The 19,125-nt window shown below is 39.5% G+C and overlaps 1 pseudogene across 1 annotated transcript in view; it reads right to left on the bottom strand.

Moving 5' to 3' along the window:
- Positions 1-8,573: 8,573 nt before the first annotated feature.
- LOC102850969 overlaps positions 8,574-19,125 on the bottom strand; it is a 59,530-nt pseudogene continuing 48,978 nt past the window's right edge. Inside the window, exons 6-14 of the transcript XR_439008.1 lie at positions 17,112-17,237; positions 16,944-17,032; positions 15,119-15,259; positions 14,302-14,388; positions 13,090-13,244; positions 11,014-11,173; positions 10,279-10,406; positions 8,994-9,077; positions 8,574-8,615 (exon numbers count right to left, since the gene is read on the bottom strand). The product of XR_439008.1 is annotated as an M-phase phosphoprotein 8-like (transcript). The remainder of the gene's footprint in view (positions 8,616-8,993; positions 9,078-10,278; positions 10,407-11,013; positions 11,174-13,089; positions 13,245-14,301; positions 14,389-15,118; positions 15,260-16,943; positions 17,033-17,111; positions 17,238-19,125) is intronic.

Below are 19,125 nucleotides of genomic sequence, written 5' to 3' on the forward strand. Positions count from 1 at the left end.
GCGCACAGGTCAGCTTACTAGGGATTTGATTAGTGTTTTGGGGTTTAGATGGATTTTGTATTTACAGTTAAGGGTTTGGCATTAAGAGTTTAGAAGTTTTAGAGCTAAGTTTATGTTTAGGTCTTGGGGTTTTAGGTTGTGGATAGGCAGAGCTGTGTAGATTTTAGTCGCTTACAGTTTGGGATTCCAAGTTAGTGTTTACGTCAAGGTTGAAGGCTAGGTTTGGTATTTATAGTTTGACCTCACTGGAATTGGTTTTGTACCATAAATATCATAGATAAGCCTTCTCCTTGGAAAGCTGGTTGAAGGTGACCACCCTCAAATGGGCCATGTTGTTACATGTTTGCTGTCCCAGACCAGAGAAGGGTAGGAAGGGTAGAAGAAGTAGCCTGTGGCGGGAAGATGAGCAGGCTTTTTAACTACTATTTTTTTAAAAAAAATTTAAAAATTAATTTTAATGGACGTTTACAGAGATTTTGGATTTCCATATATTCCTTGTTGCATTTTTTCCCTGCCTACCCTTCCCACTAGTTTGCTCTTCTCTTTGAAAAGTAAAAGAAAAATTGTTTCATTGGTTTAGAATCCCAACTCTCGCCCCGAGTACACTCCACTATGCAACCATAAAAAGACGTATTGCAACGGGAAAGTCTGCTGTCAGGGACTTCTCCAAAGTACTGAAGAGCAACTAGATAAGTTTAAAGACAAAGATGCACCTGATTCAGGTCATGGCCTTTCCCATCACTATCCATGGATCTGAAAACTAGACAATGAATAAAGATGACAGAACTATGTTTGCCTTTGATAAAAGCATAGCCAGAGTGCTCCTTAGAGACAAGGACAGCAAAGCTTGTCCTCACATATATGGAGTATGTTGTTAGAAGGGGCTATTCTTTGGAAAGGGACATCATATTTGGAAAAGGGTGCGTTAAGCTCCTTAACGAGATGGACTGACACAGTGACGGAAGCAATAGATACGACTATGTCAGAGATGAAGATGACACAGGATAGGACAGGGTTCAGATCTGCTGTTCAGGATTGCTGTGAGTCATACTCCATGGGAACGTATTATGATATTGCAGAGTACTGAACTTAAGGACCACCAAAGGAACAGGGCAATCTATTGTAGAAGAAGGGCCCAGTGCTCCTTAGGAACAAAAATTGTCAGACTTCCTCACACTTATTTTGGGCATAATGTCACCAGGAACCAAGTCCTTGAAAACAGTCCTGGTGTTCATGGTTAATTGGAGGTTAAACAAGCAGGTAGGTAGATTTTTAATATTTAATTGTACAGTATGAAGAGCAAGTCCAGTTGAAATTGTGTTACATCAAAAAGCAGGATGAACATGTGGACTCACTGTCATATTGTTCAGGTTTGTAGGTTCCAAGGGCATTTTCTCAAGTTTCATTAAGACTTGATGAACTATGAATTCTACGATTTTAGTACTTTGACCTAGTCTGAAATAGATTTTAAGAAAATTCATTTTAGATTTTAAAATCTGACCTGGTCTATTAGCCGCTCCAGTAAAGCCCTGGGTGGCCTAAGCACTCAATTACTAACTGCAAAGTCAGTGGGTTGAACCCACAAGGTGTTCCATATCAGAAGAGGCAGCAGCTGCTTCTGTAAAAGTCAGTGCGTTGGAAACTATGGGACAGCACAATGGTCTTACTAGATTGCTGTGAGCGGCAACCAAAGCAACAGCAAGAGATTCCCCCCGCCCCCAGGCAGTTCAATTACTTCCCACTTCTCTATTTGGTGGGGGTGGTTGTTGTTATGTGCCATCGTTTGCAACTCATAGCTACCATATATACAACAGCCCTAAACCACGCTCTATCCTGTGCCAATCTCATTGCCTCTGACACACCAATCCCGATAACCCCAGTCACCGAATCAATCCACCTCATAGAGGGTCTTCCCCTCCTGCGCTGTCCCTCTACTCTACCCAGCATGATGTCCCTCTCTAAAGACCTGTCTCTCCTTACAACGTGTCCAAAGTATGTCAGACGAAGCCCCAGAATCCTTGCCTCCAAGGAGCAGCCTGGTTTAACCCTCTCTAGGATGAATGTTTGTTTTCTTGGCACTCCACGGTACAGTCAATACTCTTCTCCAGCACCACAGCTCAAAGGCGTCAATTCTCCTGTCCTCCCATGTCACTGTCCAGCTCTCTGATGCATAACAAGTGATTGCAAAAACCATGGCCTGTATCAGGCGCACCTTAAGTCTCCAGGGACACTGCTGTTTTTGAGTACTTTAGAGAGGTCCCTAACCACAGACTTTCCCATCACAATACGTTTTTTGATTTCCTGGTTGTTGGTGCCAAGAGTGTTGACCATGGAGCCGAGCAAACTGAAGCTGTGAACAAACTCAATCCCTTCGCCATCCATCCTGATGCTACCTATTGGTCCAGTGGTGAGAATTTTCGTCTTCTTGACATTGAGCCTCAGTCCATATTGAAGGCTGCAGTCCTTGACCCTCTGGTAGGAAGGTGTAATATTCAAAGGGGATCTAGTTCTAAACAGCATGCATCTGGAAACTCTGTGAACTTTGATAAATGGCCATGGTTGTGGAAGGGCTTCAGGTCTTTTGTTCAAGGAGTCGCTATGACATGCTCGACTTCACGGCAATCAACAAAAGTTCGTTAACACAGGGGTACTTTGGTGGTCTAGCGGGTGAGGAGTTTGGTTGCCAACTCTAAGGCAAGTGATTCAAATCCACCAGCTGCTTCATGAGGGGGAAATGAGCAATCTCCTCCAACGTGCATTACAGTCTCTGAAAACCTGCTGGATACACAGTTAGGAATATGGTCCAACTCAACACAGTGAGTAGAGAGAATAATCAACACTGGAAAAAATGAAGTGAAAATGATATTATAGGCAGTCCCAGGATGTCATTCCAACAACTGTTATAAAATCAGTTCTATTGTACATTGAATACCTTTTCCCTATTTAGTAAAAAAAGTTCTCATTTTTGTCTTTTTATTATCAGTAACTATAAATTTGATTTTTGCCACTGTCAGTGTTGTAACAAGGGCATAACGGTTGCTATGCTCATGTCCAGTTCAACTCCAAAGCATCACCAGCTCTCCACTTGTTCTGACTGCTGACGGCGACATCACTGCAAACCAGCTTTTCTGTCATAACTTGAATGTTTGAGCAGAGAATACTTGTACATATTTTGACTGTTGAGAAATCCTGTAAAATGTGGTTTATTTATTGCCTGTATTCCAGTTGTACATTTGTCATGAAATCATAGGATCAAACTGAGTTGTCACCACTTCCTGATTCATCAGGTGCTAATGTTTGATAACAGCATAATTGCCTGTAGAACACATTTCTCAAGAGAAACCCTGCTGTTCAAGTCAGCAGGTTCGTCAGAAATGTCACTCTTTATTGCTTGCTACCAGAATCTATTTTAGAAGGGGAAACCCCGCTAGTTGAATGGATTATGAGGCATAGAGACCATGTAGTTTCCAACGGCCTTTCAGAGCTAGATTGCCAGGGCTTTCTTCCAGGGCACCTCTGGGTGAATGCAAACTGTCTACCTCTCAGTTAGCAGCACAAGTCTCACCTCAAAGGAAATCATCGTCTTTTGAACAGGATTAAGCAAAAAGTGTTTTCCAATACGAGACGTTACAGAAATCCCGGTTCCTGAATTTTACAATTTCATGCTGTAATTTCAACAGGTTTGTATTGCAGCTCCTTTACTCTTATTAGCTTAGAATCTATTATTTTTTAGCTTTTTAAAAAAAATTTTATTATGTTTTTTCTGTGTGTACCGTCAAATCAGATCTGACTGGTACAGAAGGAAATGGTCCCTTCTTCCCCGGCAGAGCATCTGGTGGATTCGAACTGTGAGCCTATGGCTTGCAGTGCAGCTTCTTAGCACTAGGCCACCAGAGCTCCCCTAGAATCTATTCTTGTACTTCTTTTCTAATGTACTTCTAAAGAGCTCTGGTGGTGGAGTCCAAAGGGAGCTGAACTGCTCACCCAAGGCTGCAGTGCTCCGAATCCATCAGTCACCCCCAGTGAAAGTGGGTCCGTCTCTGCCTGTGTGATTTACAGCCTTGGAAACCCACTATAGGTTCAGCAGAGTTGGGACTGACTGCATGGCATAATTCACAATGAGTTAATGTGATCACATTCACAGCCTCCCATTTTGTGAAGTATTTTTTGTAAAAAGAAGATAGGATTAAGGTAAGATGACTTGCTATGCATTTGAGAGCTGAATAATGAAAAAGGATGACAGAAGAAATGATGTCTTTAACTGTGGTGTTGAAGAGTACTAATATCGCATGGACTTCCAAAAAAGCAGATGTGTCTTAGAGAAAGTGCAGTCAAGAGTGCTCTTTGGAGACAAATATGATAGAGCTTCGTCTCACATACAGTGGGCATGTTGATAGGAGAGGCTATTTCTTGGAGACAGATATGATGCTTGGGAAGATGAAGGGATGGTGAAAGAGAAGACGACTCAACCAGGTGGACTGACACAGTGACGACTGTAGTAATGGGCTCTAGTGTGTCAGAGATTGAGAGAATGGCACAGGAGAGGGAAGGGTTCCAGTCTGTTGTTCACCCAGGGTCACTATGAATCACCACTGTTGCTGCTGCTGTGTACCATCAAATCAGAATCCACCCACAACTAGCCCTCCAGTGGATTTTCAGAGGCTGTAAGTCACACAGAAAGCCTGCCCATTCTCCTTCCTGCAGTAGCTGGAAGATTTGTACCATGTGCCTTTAGGATTACACACAAGTTCTTACCACAGAGCTCCCCTTGGCAGGATGGACGAGGCCTTCAAGCCTTAAAACATGCATACGGTTAAGGGATTGCAACCTACTTTGTGGCATCTAAGCACTACCCTACTAGAGGCCTAAATAAGCCAATAGAAGCTCGATGCTCGCTAGCTCTCCTGGGAGGACAGCATCCAGCTGCAACTGACTGTGTGCAAGAACCTGGCCCACTGCTCACCTGTCTCTGCAACACCAGAATGAATCAGACACAGAACCCACGAGACATCGAAGAGTGGGGAAACTGAATGGAGGAGAGTTGATGGTAGAAATGGCGGCATGGTATAGCTGATTAAACGTGGCGCATTTCTGACCTCTATCTTTAGTGACTAGTCTGACACTGATGTTAGCAGAACACACTGTAATGACAACATGATGTGCCGTTGAGGTGCCTGCAACTCACAACAGCTCTGAAGCCTTTCCTGTCCTGAGTCAGTTTCACTGACTCTGACACATCTACCCCCATTGTCCCAGTTACTGCATCAATCCATCTCATCCGGGGTCATCCTCTCCTGTGTTGTCCCTCCACCCTCCGAGCATGATGTCCTTCACCAAGGACTGGTCCTCTCCTCACTGTGTGCCCAAGGTATGTGAGACAAAGATTCAAAATCCTAACTTCCAAGGAGAAACTTGATTTCATCCTCTCCAAGACAGAACTATTTGTTTTCTTGGCAGTTCATGGTATGTTCAAGTCTCTTCTCCAGCACCACAACTCAAAGAAAGGCATCAATTCTTCTTCTATCAAACTTAGTCATCGTCCAGCTCTCTGATGCATCCATAGCAAGTAATTGTGAAGACCATGGTCTGGATCAGGCACCTCTTAGTCTCTAGACTGACATCGTTGATTCTTAGGACTCTGGAAAGGTGCCTGAAAGCAGATTTACCTAATGCTATTTGTCTTTTGATTTCTGGCTGCTGGTGCTGATTGTTACCTGTGGAACAAAGCAAGTTGTAACTATTAACAACCGCAATCTCTTCTCAGTCCATCATGGTGCTACCAATTTGACCCAGTGGTGAGAATCTTTGTCTTCTTGATGTTGAGCTTCAATCCATATTGAAGACTACAGTCCTTGACCTTCTACAGTAAGCACTTCAGGCCCTCCCTAGTTTCAGCAAGCAGGGTTGTGTCATCCACAAAACATAGGTTTCTTGATGAATCTTTCTCCAACCCTGATGCTACATTTCTAATCACAAAGCTCAGTCCCCCGAATAATCTGTTCTGCATATAGATGGAAAAGGCATGGGTATGGAGACAGGATGTATCCTTGACACACTCTTTCTGATTGTGAACCATGCAGCAGTTCCTTGCTCTGTTCTGAAGACTGCTTCCTGATCCAAGTATAGGTTTTACATGAGAACAATCAAGCATTCTCCTCAAGTTTAGCCACAATTTGCTGTGATCCACACAATCAAATGCCTCTGCATAGTCAATCAAACACAGATAGATATCCTCCTGGTACTCTTTGCTTTCTGCCAAGATCCATCTGACATTGATGATAGTGTCTATAGTGCCATGGCCTCTTCTAAAACAAGATTGTATTTCTGATAGTCCTCTTTTAAAACAAGATTGTATTTCTGGTAGTCCTCTTTTAAAACAAGATTGTATTTCTGGTAGTTCTCTGTCAATGTATTATTCCAGTCATTTTTGGATGATCTTCAGCAGGATTTTGCTTCTGTGTGATATTGAACACTAATTTCCACACACTGTCAGGTCACCTTTTGTTGGAATAGGAATAAATATGGATCTCTTCCAGTCAGTTGGCCAGGTACTCGTCCTCCAGATGTGAATAATATATAGGTTACTAAGAATGACTTTGAGCTAGACTAGGAGTATTAACTACATTTTGTCTATTTTTGCTACTACAGAATTGTTTTTCCCCAGAAGGACAACAGTTCTAAAGTGAAAATTTACTTCTGATCCAGCCCTTTCCATCTTTAAAGCCAGTGCTCAAGAATTCAGAGAATTAGAATGTGTGTTTACTTAGTTTTAAGGAGCAAAGTAACTGTTAAATAATGTTCTTATTCATTCTAATACGCACATAACTCTGTGCCATGTGGTACAAAACTTAAATCTCAGAACTCAAACGCAACATTTTCAAATTTTAATCTGTTTTTTCTCTTCTCAACACTACTCCAGTTAAAACAGAAAACAAAGACAAGTTAGTCCACTTTTCCAAATTTACCTTCCTCTTAAGACTCCAGTCTTGCCTGTTAAAGTATTTCATACGTGTTGAGTTTCCACATCTCCTAAGTGAATGGCGCTCACTCTCCATCTGTTCTGTGTCTTGGCTCTAGGTGACCTGGATGTAAGGAGTGAAGCTGCCAACCTGAAAGCATGTGGTTTGAACCCACCGGCTGCTCCACCAGATAAAGATGAGCAATCTTCTCTGTGCTGTTCACTGCCTCTGAAACGCACTGGAGCAGTGGCTACATCATCAGCACACAATAAACACCTTGAGAAAGAGTACTCATCTGGTCTTCGCTCATTAGTGTTCAAGGCCTAATCCTCTAATGTGTCCCTAGGAAGGTTGCTAATATTTTAGGCATGATTCTGGGATAAGAGAAATTTTATTTTTCAAAAACTCATTTCTATGAAGCTAAAATACTATTATGTCCCTCACTATTCTTCTAAACTAATTAAAACCTCCGAATTTTCCCTCAAAAGCAATAAAACCAAAAACAGTTATTAGTATATGATTCCATTTAGTGGAAAAGAGGTTGTTCTCAATTCTCATTACATTGAATCACACACTGAGTATCCGCTTTGAAGTCCTGGGACTCCATAACAGAGAGGAAATAAGAAAATCATTATTGTATTTTATTGAGAAACAGTAGGAAAATATAGTGCTGGAATGTAAAATAAAAATGGCTCTCTGAAATATCTATAAAATGTGTGAAGATGTACTATGTGACATTCTAAAAAGATTGTCATTATAACTGCAATGCATACAATTATAAACTAGTAAGGAAATAAACAACTCGACCTTGATTAAAGTGTGGGAAATATGTCTTAAAAGGACATGAGGGATACACTTGGTTAGCAATCCACAGACACAGTCGACAGAGAGGCACACTGTGGCACTGGAAATAGCCAGGACGGCAAGGCACAGTTCCAATTTTTCAAAACAAGATCACAGGATCTGGCTTCACCAAATTACTTGATGGAATACAAGAACAGGACGAAAGCTCATAACTAAACATTTCTTTTAAGGCTAACGGGTTTACATTCTTGCTGTATCATAGATTCAGATATTATTACTCTATTATAAGCAGAGAAGATCCTTCCCCGTCAGCATGCTAGTCACGCTAGTCACATTTCCAGGACCACAAACTCACACTACATGTAGCATGTAGGTATTCTGAATCTGACATGCTTCCCTGCTATAAGCTAATAAAAACATTACCCTTGACTTTAAAAAAACCAGATTAAAACCAGACAATCCACAAAAATTCACTAGGGATAATAGAAAACTTCAAGTTTAGTAAAAATCTTTTCTTTAATTTTCTTAAATAATATTCACTTAGCATTCCACATTGTGGAAAACTGAAAGATGCACTCTGGACACCATTACCTGTAGATTTCAGAACACTGGCACAAATAACAACTTATGTTAATATTTTCTAATCTATCAGAACAACTGTGTCCCACCTTACAAACTAAAACAGATGGCAAGCCCTGAACTGCGAGAGGTTTACAGATGAGACTTCAAATCTGAAAGTGTTAGGTGTGCCAGAAGGATTCTAAACTGCTTAGAAGAGAGTATTTAAAAATCAGTCTGGAACGTTCTCCATCACTGCAGCTGCACTCTGTAGGCACCTATCAGCAACTTAACCTAGTGGAAGAAAAAAGACCAATTAGTACACAAGTAAGGGCTCCTTTTTCTAGGTAGAGGGAAAAAAACACAGTCTAGACTGATTTCTCTTTCTTTGACATTATTTTCAGTTTGGTACTGCAACATAAAATCCAAACTAGCATAACTTGATTTTAGGATATGGTTAACAGAGTATTATTATTATAGTTGAGGAACTGATTTATACAGATATATATATTCTCATTACTCTTGGCACGTTTCATTATTTAGGCCTGACTTATTGTAGATTCAGACCTAGAACTGAATCCTAGGCAGTACTCTCTCTAGCCAAGCTACTTCAGAGAAAGTCACTTAGACAATCAGTATGGGAGTAATAGTCAATGTGAGGGAAGTCTTCACCTTAGCAGAGGGTGCTTCTGTCAATCTTATGAAGAGTTTATTGAGGCCAGCAACAGGACTGAATGAATAAACAAAATGGCTATCCTGGAATAGAATGAGACCCAAGTCAGTCACTATTTCTTCAGAAACTTCTCCATTCAGTAAGGAACAAACTGTTAATTTCACAGTATAATCATCTTTTTCTTTTTTAATTATTTTTTGTGTGTGCACCGTCAAATCAGATCTGACTGGTACAGGAGGAGATGGCCCCTCCTCCAGCAGAGCATCTGGTGGAGTTGAACCACGTACCTCTGGGTACAGCTTCTTGCCACTAGGCGACCAGAACTCCCTTAATCTTCTGATAACAGACATCAGAAAAGGATTTCAAAGTGAATCATATAGAAGTTTTATATATGAATTTTTATAAATCAGTATGCTGTGATTCCTTATTCCCCCTCAATTGTTAAAAAATAATGCAAATAGAAATGTAGTTTATAAGACTTAGCTAACAATTTCTGATATAATCATTAATATCAGAATTCATGGAGGTATATAATCAGCATGTATGTCAAAGATGTTTATAAGGCCAGTTATGGCTTTTTAACTCAGCTTAAGGGAAAAATTATAAATATGGCTGTTCAATGCATAAAGATTCTTTACAGCCTCCTATCAAAACCTCACGGCATAATCATCCTTTTCCCTTGCCCACCCAGTCGATAATCTGTCCAACCTACTCCTCCCCACTCACTGCCTGTCAACCCTTTCTGACTCTTTCTATGGTTCTTTAAAAGAATTTTTATAGAGCACTTATATATCCACTAGTATATTATTTATTACATATTTTTAACTCATGATGATTTTAAAAAGAAAACTAATAAATTAAGATTACTCAAATTATGAACTTAAAATTAAGCATATATACAACTAATGCTAATATACTGGTTTCAGAAAGTGTGAATAGAAAGATAACAGTTCCTTTTCTAAATTTTTTAATTTTTCTTTAAGTCAATGTTTGTCATTATCATAGAGGAAATATGCTACAGTATTTAAAATCAGGCAATTTGTTTCAGGTAAACATAAATGTTTAAATCTAGAATAATGCAAGGTCAAAAACATAATAGTAAACATAATTCAAAGTACAAAAATGAACTCTATTTTCATTGACAAGGTTTAAGATAACTGAACGGATTTACTAAATTTTAATGATTACATATTTTAAAACAGGAACTTTAAAAGAATGGTAACCTGTACTTTTTAATCAGAACATAGTAATTTTCACTGCTGAGCTACAAAAAAAAAATCTTACCAGAAATACAGGAAGTTGAAATTTATCATTTAAAACTACTGCTTGTACACTACATGGTCCACAGAGTCGAGCAATGACTTCTTTCCCCAAAAAGTTTGCATGGAAAATAAACAGCAGGATACCAGAACCTGAATAATATACAAACACATATTTTAGTTCATCTACTAATAAAAGATCTGTAGTAAATGGGTATTTATATTTTACTCTTACTTTAGTTATGAAGCACAAGATAGGAAGTAGTACTTATGTTTCACTAAGCTAGAGGGAAGACATTTATTTATTTTATAATTATCTGTATCAGGGCATAGTAATCCAGAGACAACTAGCAGCAATAAAACAGGGACACTGTTGATCCTGGGTTAGAATCTTAAACTAGACTTTTTATGTTTATTGTGATTTGAGTGAAAAATCCACATAAAGCTAAATGTTAATAAAAACAGTTAACTATTAAGGGCCAAACTGCATTAATATTGCCATGTATTCCCTATGACTTGTTTCTTAAATGAGTGTTAAGACAATGGACTAAGCACTCTTCTCAGTTACCTGGGAAAGAGAGCAATGTGGTTTCTTCTGTCAGAGGCTTTCTGTAATTGTATTTCTTTGTCTGCTGTTTACAAGTCTATGTCATTACCATGCACAACAATGTCCTCAAACTGTAAAGGAAGAGTTCTAATAGTCTACACACACCACTTCATAATTATAGTGTCACATTTCAGAAAGAAAAGCCAGGTTTACCTTCTGGTACGTTCTGTGGGGGCTTATAATTGAAATCTGTTGAAAAATCTGGTCCCTCACAAAGACAACGGCATGCTATTGGAAAAAAAAAACTGGTTCTAGCAAAGCAAGACGGGCTTCAAAGTAATCCCTTATGGTATCTTCTGCTACTCTTGAAAGTCTAATAAAAAAGTATATATAGTAAGAGTTGTCAGTGTTAACACAGAAAAGTACCATGAGCCATAAACTAATTCTAGGGTTGAATATAGTGAGGCTGTCTGATCTTTTTACAATCAGCAACACTAGCCCCCTGCTTTCTTTTTCTTTAGAATTCAGCATCTAACAAGTTTAAAAACCATCTAGCTGCTCTCACTGGAATGTAAATCTCAAGAGAGGAAGGTCTTTGTCTTTCCTGCCCATCTCTATCTATATCCTTGACCCTCTAGAAGCGCCTGTCACACAGCTGGTGCTCAGGACACATGTATTTAGTGAATTAACATTCTGAAAAACGAGAAAGGACTCTATTAAGAAATTCAGGAGTAACTCTCCAGTCTTGATACAGGCCATGGTCTTTGCAATCACTTTTTATGCGTCAGAGAGTTGGACAATGACTAGGGAGGATAGAAGAAGAATTGATGCCTTTGAGCTTTGGTGTTGAAGAAGAATGCTGAGGGTACCATGGACTGCTAAGAAAACAAACAGATTTATCCTAGAGAGGGTTAAACTGGGCGACTCCTTGGAGAAAAGAATTCTGAAGCTTTGTGTCACATACTTTGGTCATGTTGTAAGGAGAGACTGGTCCTTAGAAAAGGACCTCATTCTTAGGAAGGTGGAGAGCAGGTGCAGGAGGGGAAGGCTCTCTATGAGGTGGATTGATTCAGTGACTGGGGTAATAGGGATGGGTATGTGGAAGACAGTGAGATTTGCACAGGACAGAGCAGAGTTTAGGGCTATTGTATATCGGGTCGCTCTGAGTCTCAAGTTACTCGATGGCACGTAACAACAACTTGTTATAGTGCTCAGCTGAGAAAGAAATGTACAGTGGCCAATGTTATCTGATCCAGCAAAGTATCTTGACGCTGTCTTGCCACTGGATGGCCAAATCATCTAATATGAGCTCTCAAAGGCCCCGACACCAGTAAGCCGCTTAGGACCATTCTATCACCAAGTAAGTAACCTGATAAACCCTCAGTCCCAGGAAACCTGGCAAACTTCTAGGCCACCACATGTGGGCCACTAATATGATCAAATGCCTTGCGATGTGGCAGAGATCTCTTTTCCTACCCTAAACCCATTTTGCCTTCTTTTCCTCTAATAATACAAGTGACTTGGTTCCACGTGGCAACCTGCCCATCTGAAACAGTGGCTCCCAGGACTCCTGGCAGTCACTCATGTACCAATGGACCAAGGCTGGCCAGAAAGGCAGAAGATGACCCTTGCTGAGTGAAGTTTCCAGCAGGACTGTTAAAGTGGGTAGATACCAAGCTCATGACTTGGGCATATTGTATATTTCATGCAGATCCTGTGTCTAGAACTGGAGTAATCATCTTGCAGGCATGACAGAGTCATGTCCTAAGTACTGGAGTCAGCAGGGGGGTGGGGGTGTGTGACAAAGTGATTTCGCTGTATCTGCTTAGGGTTGCCTTTCCCTACAGGTCCTGCTATAAGAAAGTCATAGTCTTCTCTAGGCTGGCTACTGCTTATAGCCTTTCTATTACATGCTATCAGGAGAATTCTGAAGTAATAAAGATAACAGTTATAAAAATGAGCACAAAATTAAAGGAAATATAGAATTCATCTGAGGTAATTTAAACTAAAGTTGGAGTATTTTTAAGAAAACATATGCGAGCAAAAGTAACATTTTATGGAGGTAATCCTAGACATGAAGGTATGATAGTTTCTCATACCTCAATGACTTGTAGGGAAAGAATTCAAATGCCACTTATTAAATTAACATCTGATGAGAAGAGTAGTCCACTAGGACCTGCACTTGATAATCCTTTTCTGAGCAGTTACAAACAGGTTATATAATGTGTTCAAACTAAGAGCTATATCAAACTCTGTGTTTTAATTGCGGTAAATTTACTTCATACTTACGTTTCTAAATGATTCTTCAGCAGATCATACACCAACACATTGTTACACTGCTTCGCGAAATGGAGTGCACTATTCTGGTGCTTTGACAAAATATTACAGTCTGCTCCACATTCAATAACAAGCCGCACAATGTCTGAATTTCCTCTTTTACAGGCCTATGGGAAGAAAGCAGTAATTACATAATCATAGTATTTTTTAAATATCAATGTATCCTATTATTTATACCTTCCTTTTTCATAGCTGTATGTTCATGGCACAGAAATTCATTCATTTTACCACTTCCCTATTGATGGACACTTACCTGTATCTCAACTTTGTTCAATATAATGACATTAGATGTATACATATACTCTACCTAAGCATACTTCCACAAAATTAATTTCTAAAGGCAACACTTTAAAAAAATTATTTCTTCATGTTGTCATTTGTTTTGGCTACTACTTTCATGGGCACTGATTGTGGACTCAAGCCAAATGGAAACCACTAAATTCTTTGAGAGAGAGACTGTTCCATTTTACATTTCCACTTAGGGGTCTTTCCATATCTTAGACGGTACCCCCTGTGACATAGGGGCTGCAGACTATAATGTTGGTAGTCTGAACTCACCAGCCATTCCATGGCAATCTGCTCTTACAAAGAGTAAACCCTTGGAAATGCCATGGCCAATTCCATCTTGCCTTATAGGGTCACTAAGAGTCAGTGTAAACTTGATGGTAATGGGCTTTAGTTTTCGGTTCACATGTGCCCCTAAGTCAGAACTCAAAGTTAACTAACCCTCCAACAGGTCTTCAGAGGATGCACAGGAGAAAACTGCCCATCTTTCACCAGAGCACAGCTGGGGAACTTATCTCTGCCTGCCTTTGGGTTGGCAGTGCAACTCTTTAACACTAGACCACCAGATCTCTTAAAGCAAATACATTTTCTCCCATTAGGTACAGACTGACTGGCCCTTCCCTTTCTCAGTTAAGTTCACTCAAGGATCTCTGAGTCCTGGAGACCCAGTCCAGTGGCCCTTTGACATAACCTGCAGTTCTTGCTGCTCACACAATGAGCTATATCCTGTTTGCTTACTTATGAGTCTACTTGACCTATTTATTCACACAATGCTTGAGTCCAGAGACTATTCTCGTTTCTCATCATATTCCAGGACGAGGCTGACCTGGGCCGACCACAGACACCACCCTTAGTACTTGTTCTGCGTAATGTATTTACCTTCATTAAAGCCGTCTCACCATTGCTCTGCTGGACATTCACAAAAGCTCCAGCTTCCAAAAGAATAGCCACAGTTGTTAAAAAGTTCTATTAAAAACAAACAAACAAACAAAAATTGAATTCCAAAAATTCTTTAAGAGATAATTAAAAATATTTGGATATTTAGTCATTAGCAGTTTGTGTCAAGAAGGTTGCTAAGTACATTACTCTCATGTCTTCACTAACAGATTCCTGTGAGGATGTGATGTGCTATGAACCCAGCCCCTAGCGCTCTCATGCACTAGTTCTCATGCACTAATACACAATCACGTGCTATTTTGCCAGCAATTTCAACCTCACATATAATCCCGTTTCCCTTTGAAAAGGCAATATGTTTTAATGAGATTATCAAGAAAACATCTTAAGAGGAAATAATTTTAAACATAAAATATAGATAAATCTCTTTTTAAAAAAAATTATTATTTTGTGTGTGTGTACTATCAAATCTGATCTGATCAGTACAGGAGGAGACCATTCCTCCTTATTCAGCATAGCATCTGGTGGACTCAAACCATGTACCTCTAGGATTGCAGCGCAGCCTCCCTCCACTAGGCCACCAGAGCTCGCCAGATAAATCTCTTTTTAAAAATACAATTACGTAACCTACTGTTATTAAAAACACTGATTCTTTACATGTCATTGTTCAGATGAAATATGAATTAAAAAGTTACAGAACTTCATGCTCTCCCCCCGTCCTCATTAGAGTTCACCAAGATTCTCTCCTAAGTCCACTGGCAGAAATTCCACTGTAAAACTGAAGCACTGTGGAATGTCTAACCTTCTCAGCTGCGTGAATCAGTGCGGTGGTCCCATTCTTCTGTCTCCCATTCACTTTGGCTCCTTTTTTGATGAGAAGTCTGAGGAGGTCATCCTGTCCTCCAGCTGCAGCAAGCATCACCAGAGTCATCCCACTTGAATCCTTACTCATTGGTGGGATGAGAAAAAGTAGAAGGAAGTAGTTAGAGAGATATGTTAATATTTAATCAGAAAAATTCTATAATTAATTCTCTTTACCTAGGACATATAAACACAAAATTACTAAACTGCATTTCCTTAATAATCTACTAAACTTTTTTAATTAAAGCATTCTATTAGAGATTCAGAAACAAACATTCATTTATTAGTTGTTTCCATCTAAAAGAGTTACCATACATTTTCTAATCTAGGTATTTCACACTAAAGGTACTGACAACTTGCAGGACATAAACGGCACAGCATTATCTTAATGCTACATAAACAGCAAAGGTCCTGATTTTTTTCCTCTCACATTTCAGTCTAAATTCTCTTTAACCTCAAGGTAAAACTCCTATGTTCATTTTATTAATTTAAACTGTTCCAAAGATATGAGGCAAGAAGTGACTATTCCAAGTTACATAAGTCCATTCTATTGTTAACAAACTAAAATGAATATGATTAGGCTTAGATAAATGTTGGTCTATACAATCGCAATTGCTAGGTTTTCTATAAGTGGTTTCTTCAAACATAAGAAATTCAGAAGTAGGTAAAGAAATTCACAAATCAAAGAAATAAAATAAGAGTCCAGACATAAATCCATACATCTATTATCAGCTAATTTTTTCCAAGAGTGCCAACAGGGATCTAGAAGAATCTCTTAAATAAACAGAAGTGGGACAACTGTCATCTCCACATGAAAAGGAACAATGCTGGACCCATAATGTAGTCCCATGTCACAGGCTGGATTCTCTAGAGAACCAGTGTGTGTTTGTGTACATACAAAGAGATTTCTCTCCAGAGAGTGGCTTATGCAGTGGAAGGGACTGGTAAGTCCTACATCTGTGAGTCAGGCATAACGTTGAGGGTTTCTTCTGATTCCTGCACGGCTGCAGGGGCTGACAAACCCAAAATTTAAAAGTCAGGCAAAAGGATGTTGCCTTATTTCTCAAAAATGAGATGTCAGAAGATGACAAATTGGATGCAGGATCCCGTTTTTGTTGTTAGAAGCTGTCGAGTTGACTCATAGCAACCCTCTAAACAACAAATGTGAACAGCTAGGAGACAGTTCCAACTCAGCAGCAATGTGTGAGAGAGAGATAGAGAGCGCACACACAGTTATAACAGTACTAGAGAATTATGACAGATGCAGAAGGGTAACTGTAAACAGGCAACCATGAGAGAAATACAAATGACCATACCATCCAAACTAGCAGAGATTTAAACAAGTGATAACTCAAAGATAAATAGCAACACAACCAGATGCTAATTTTGAGCAGAGATGGGGAGGTAGATTTATAGAACTAAAATTTTCTGTATCACATAGTCTACAAAGTTTATAACTTGATTGTATCTTACTTTTGTTAATTTGAAAAGAAGGAAAAGAAAAAAATGAACAGAATGCTTTAAAAGTGCTATTTTCCAACTAGAGTGTTCTGGAGGCTTAGTGGTAAGGCACTGCGCAACCAACACAAAGGTACACAGTAGAAAACCACCAGCTTTTCCTCAAGGGAAAGACAGGCAAATCTCCTCCCATGAGACTTAATGCCTCTGAAAACACATCTGAGGGTCAGCTATGGATTGGTTCCGACTCAACAGTACACAACAACTTTCCAACTACCTTTCATGAGAATATTAAAAACAACTATTACCTCTTGTTCAAGGTTATATTCTTCACTTGAATTAAGTGCAATCTTCACAGTAATATAGTCCCCATTTTTCACAGCATCCCTCAATAAATCTGAAATGAAAGAAAAACAAATGAGGATCGATATACCCAGAACTAGGAAAAGGAATCCTATAATATCAAAATCACTCACTACTTGGAATTGCATCTGCTGTGGTAAAATTCTCATCTTCTCCATCAAGATGCTTTTGAAAATCTTCCAGTTTCATCCATTCCAACTGCAAGTCCATTCCCAAACTCAAAAGTTGTTGCTTGCCATCTAGAACACAGAAGATTCTTACTAAGACACATTTTTCTGTACTACACTGTTATTGTATAAAATTCGTGGTTTCTTAACCTAAACTTTACATATACTTTTAACATAGGTTATTATATAACTGAGTCTTTCAATTGTTAAAATTTCTTATTTTCTTTGGAAAGTAACAAGAGTTATCCATATTTTAGTATTACAGTACTTCAAAGGTAGAGATGAAATAAAGAGTCACAGGATCCACAAAACAGACTCTTACATAATTTGCCATACTCTTACATACTTTTGCTTGCTCTGACCTTTCTTCAACGATCTACCCCACTTCTAGCCATATACAAAGGGAACCAAATCAAACCTCTGTCCACTGAGTCAATATGCACACCAATCATGTAGGACAATGACACAGGCATTCCAAAACTATATATATTTTTTTTCTCTCTCTCTTTTTTGGTGGCCTGTCAAATCAGTTCTGACTTGCACAGGAGAGTGCCACTCCTCCAGTGGAGCATCTGGTATATTCAAACTGCATGCCTTCAGGATTGCAGTATAACTTTTTGCCACTGGGCCACCAGATCTCCCTCTATATTTCTGAAAGCAGACTGTCCCATTCTTCTCCCAAAGAGAGGCGTTGAGTTTAAACTGCCAACCTTTTGGTAAACCATTGAATGTCTCGCCCACAACCACAAGAGCTCCTTTTGTAAGTCACTGAACATTTGTATATCTAGTAGGATCAGTACTAGACACTTAACAACAACCAAGCCCTTATCTTCATTTTGGACTTGGATGAAGTGGCTGGAACCTGTATGATGGTGCACTTGTTTTGGCTGAGGATCTATGAGGATCATTTCATTGTTTTTATTTAAGCCTCTTGTTTTAGAGCCACCAAGACCTCCAAGAGGACACCTGCACCTCGTCTCCACTTTGGAGACTGGGTGAAGTGACTGGACTCTGAAAGATGGGCTCTCTTGTTTTGGTTGAGTGTTACTGCAAAAGTTGAAAGTTCGGTGGTTGCTGTTTTTATTTAAGCCTCTTGTTTATAGAGTCAACAAGGCCTCCTGGAGGGCCCTTGAGTTTAAAAGTTGGGCCTGAGGGATTATATTTTAATTCCTTGTTACTATAGTTGGAAGAACATTCTTCTAAATCCTACAGCCCCTTTCTATCAATTTGCTGTAATCTGGGTTTGCAGTAAGGCTGAACCTTGTGCCACTGGTGTCTCAAACGCCATAATCGCTGCCCATGGTGGACAGTATTTGGTGGAGCTTCCAGTTTTAAGACAGGTTTGGAAGCAGGAGTGGTATCCACTTCCTAAACCACATGCCTCTGGAAACTCTATGAACTTGGAGAAACAATAGTTATAGAAAGGACTCAGGTTTTGTTCATAGAGTTGCTATGAGTTGTGCACAACTCGATGGCAATTAAAAGCAACAACAATCTCTATTAAGGAGCTCTGGTGGTCGAGTGGTAAAGAGCTGCACTGCAATCCCGAAGGTACATAGTTCAAATCCCGCAGCTGCTCAGAGGATAAAGAAGGGACAATCCCCTCCCATGTAATTAAACTGCCTCTGAAAACCCACTGGAGGGTCAGCTCTGACTTGATGGCACACAACAACAACAATCTGTATATAAGTAAGTCACTGCTTATTGATCCTTCTGGGTTCAGCTCAAACTTCTCTTTCTAGACACACTCCCTGCATGATAACCCAACCCTCAAACTCTCACAGGATCCTAGGTTCCACCACCAATTAATTAATTATACCTTTTAAAAAAGTTTATTCATGTTGGTTTGCATACAAAATTTGTATACATTGTGTTTCACCCTTTCCTTCATTCCCACTGTGTTTCATACAGTCATTCCCATACACTGTGTTTTACAAAACTATATCTTAAAACAAATATT

This window comes from Elephantulus edwardii, unplaced genomic scaffold (assembly GCF_000299155.1).
Source record: "Elephantulus edwardii isolate Elephantulus edwardi_28Jun2011 unplaced genomic scaffold, EleEdw1.0 scaffold00283, whole genome shotgun sequence".
NCBI classification, from domain to species: domain Eukaryota; kingdom Metazoa; phylum Chordata; class Mammalia; order Macroscelidea; family Macroscelididae; genus Elephantulus; species Elephantulus edwardii.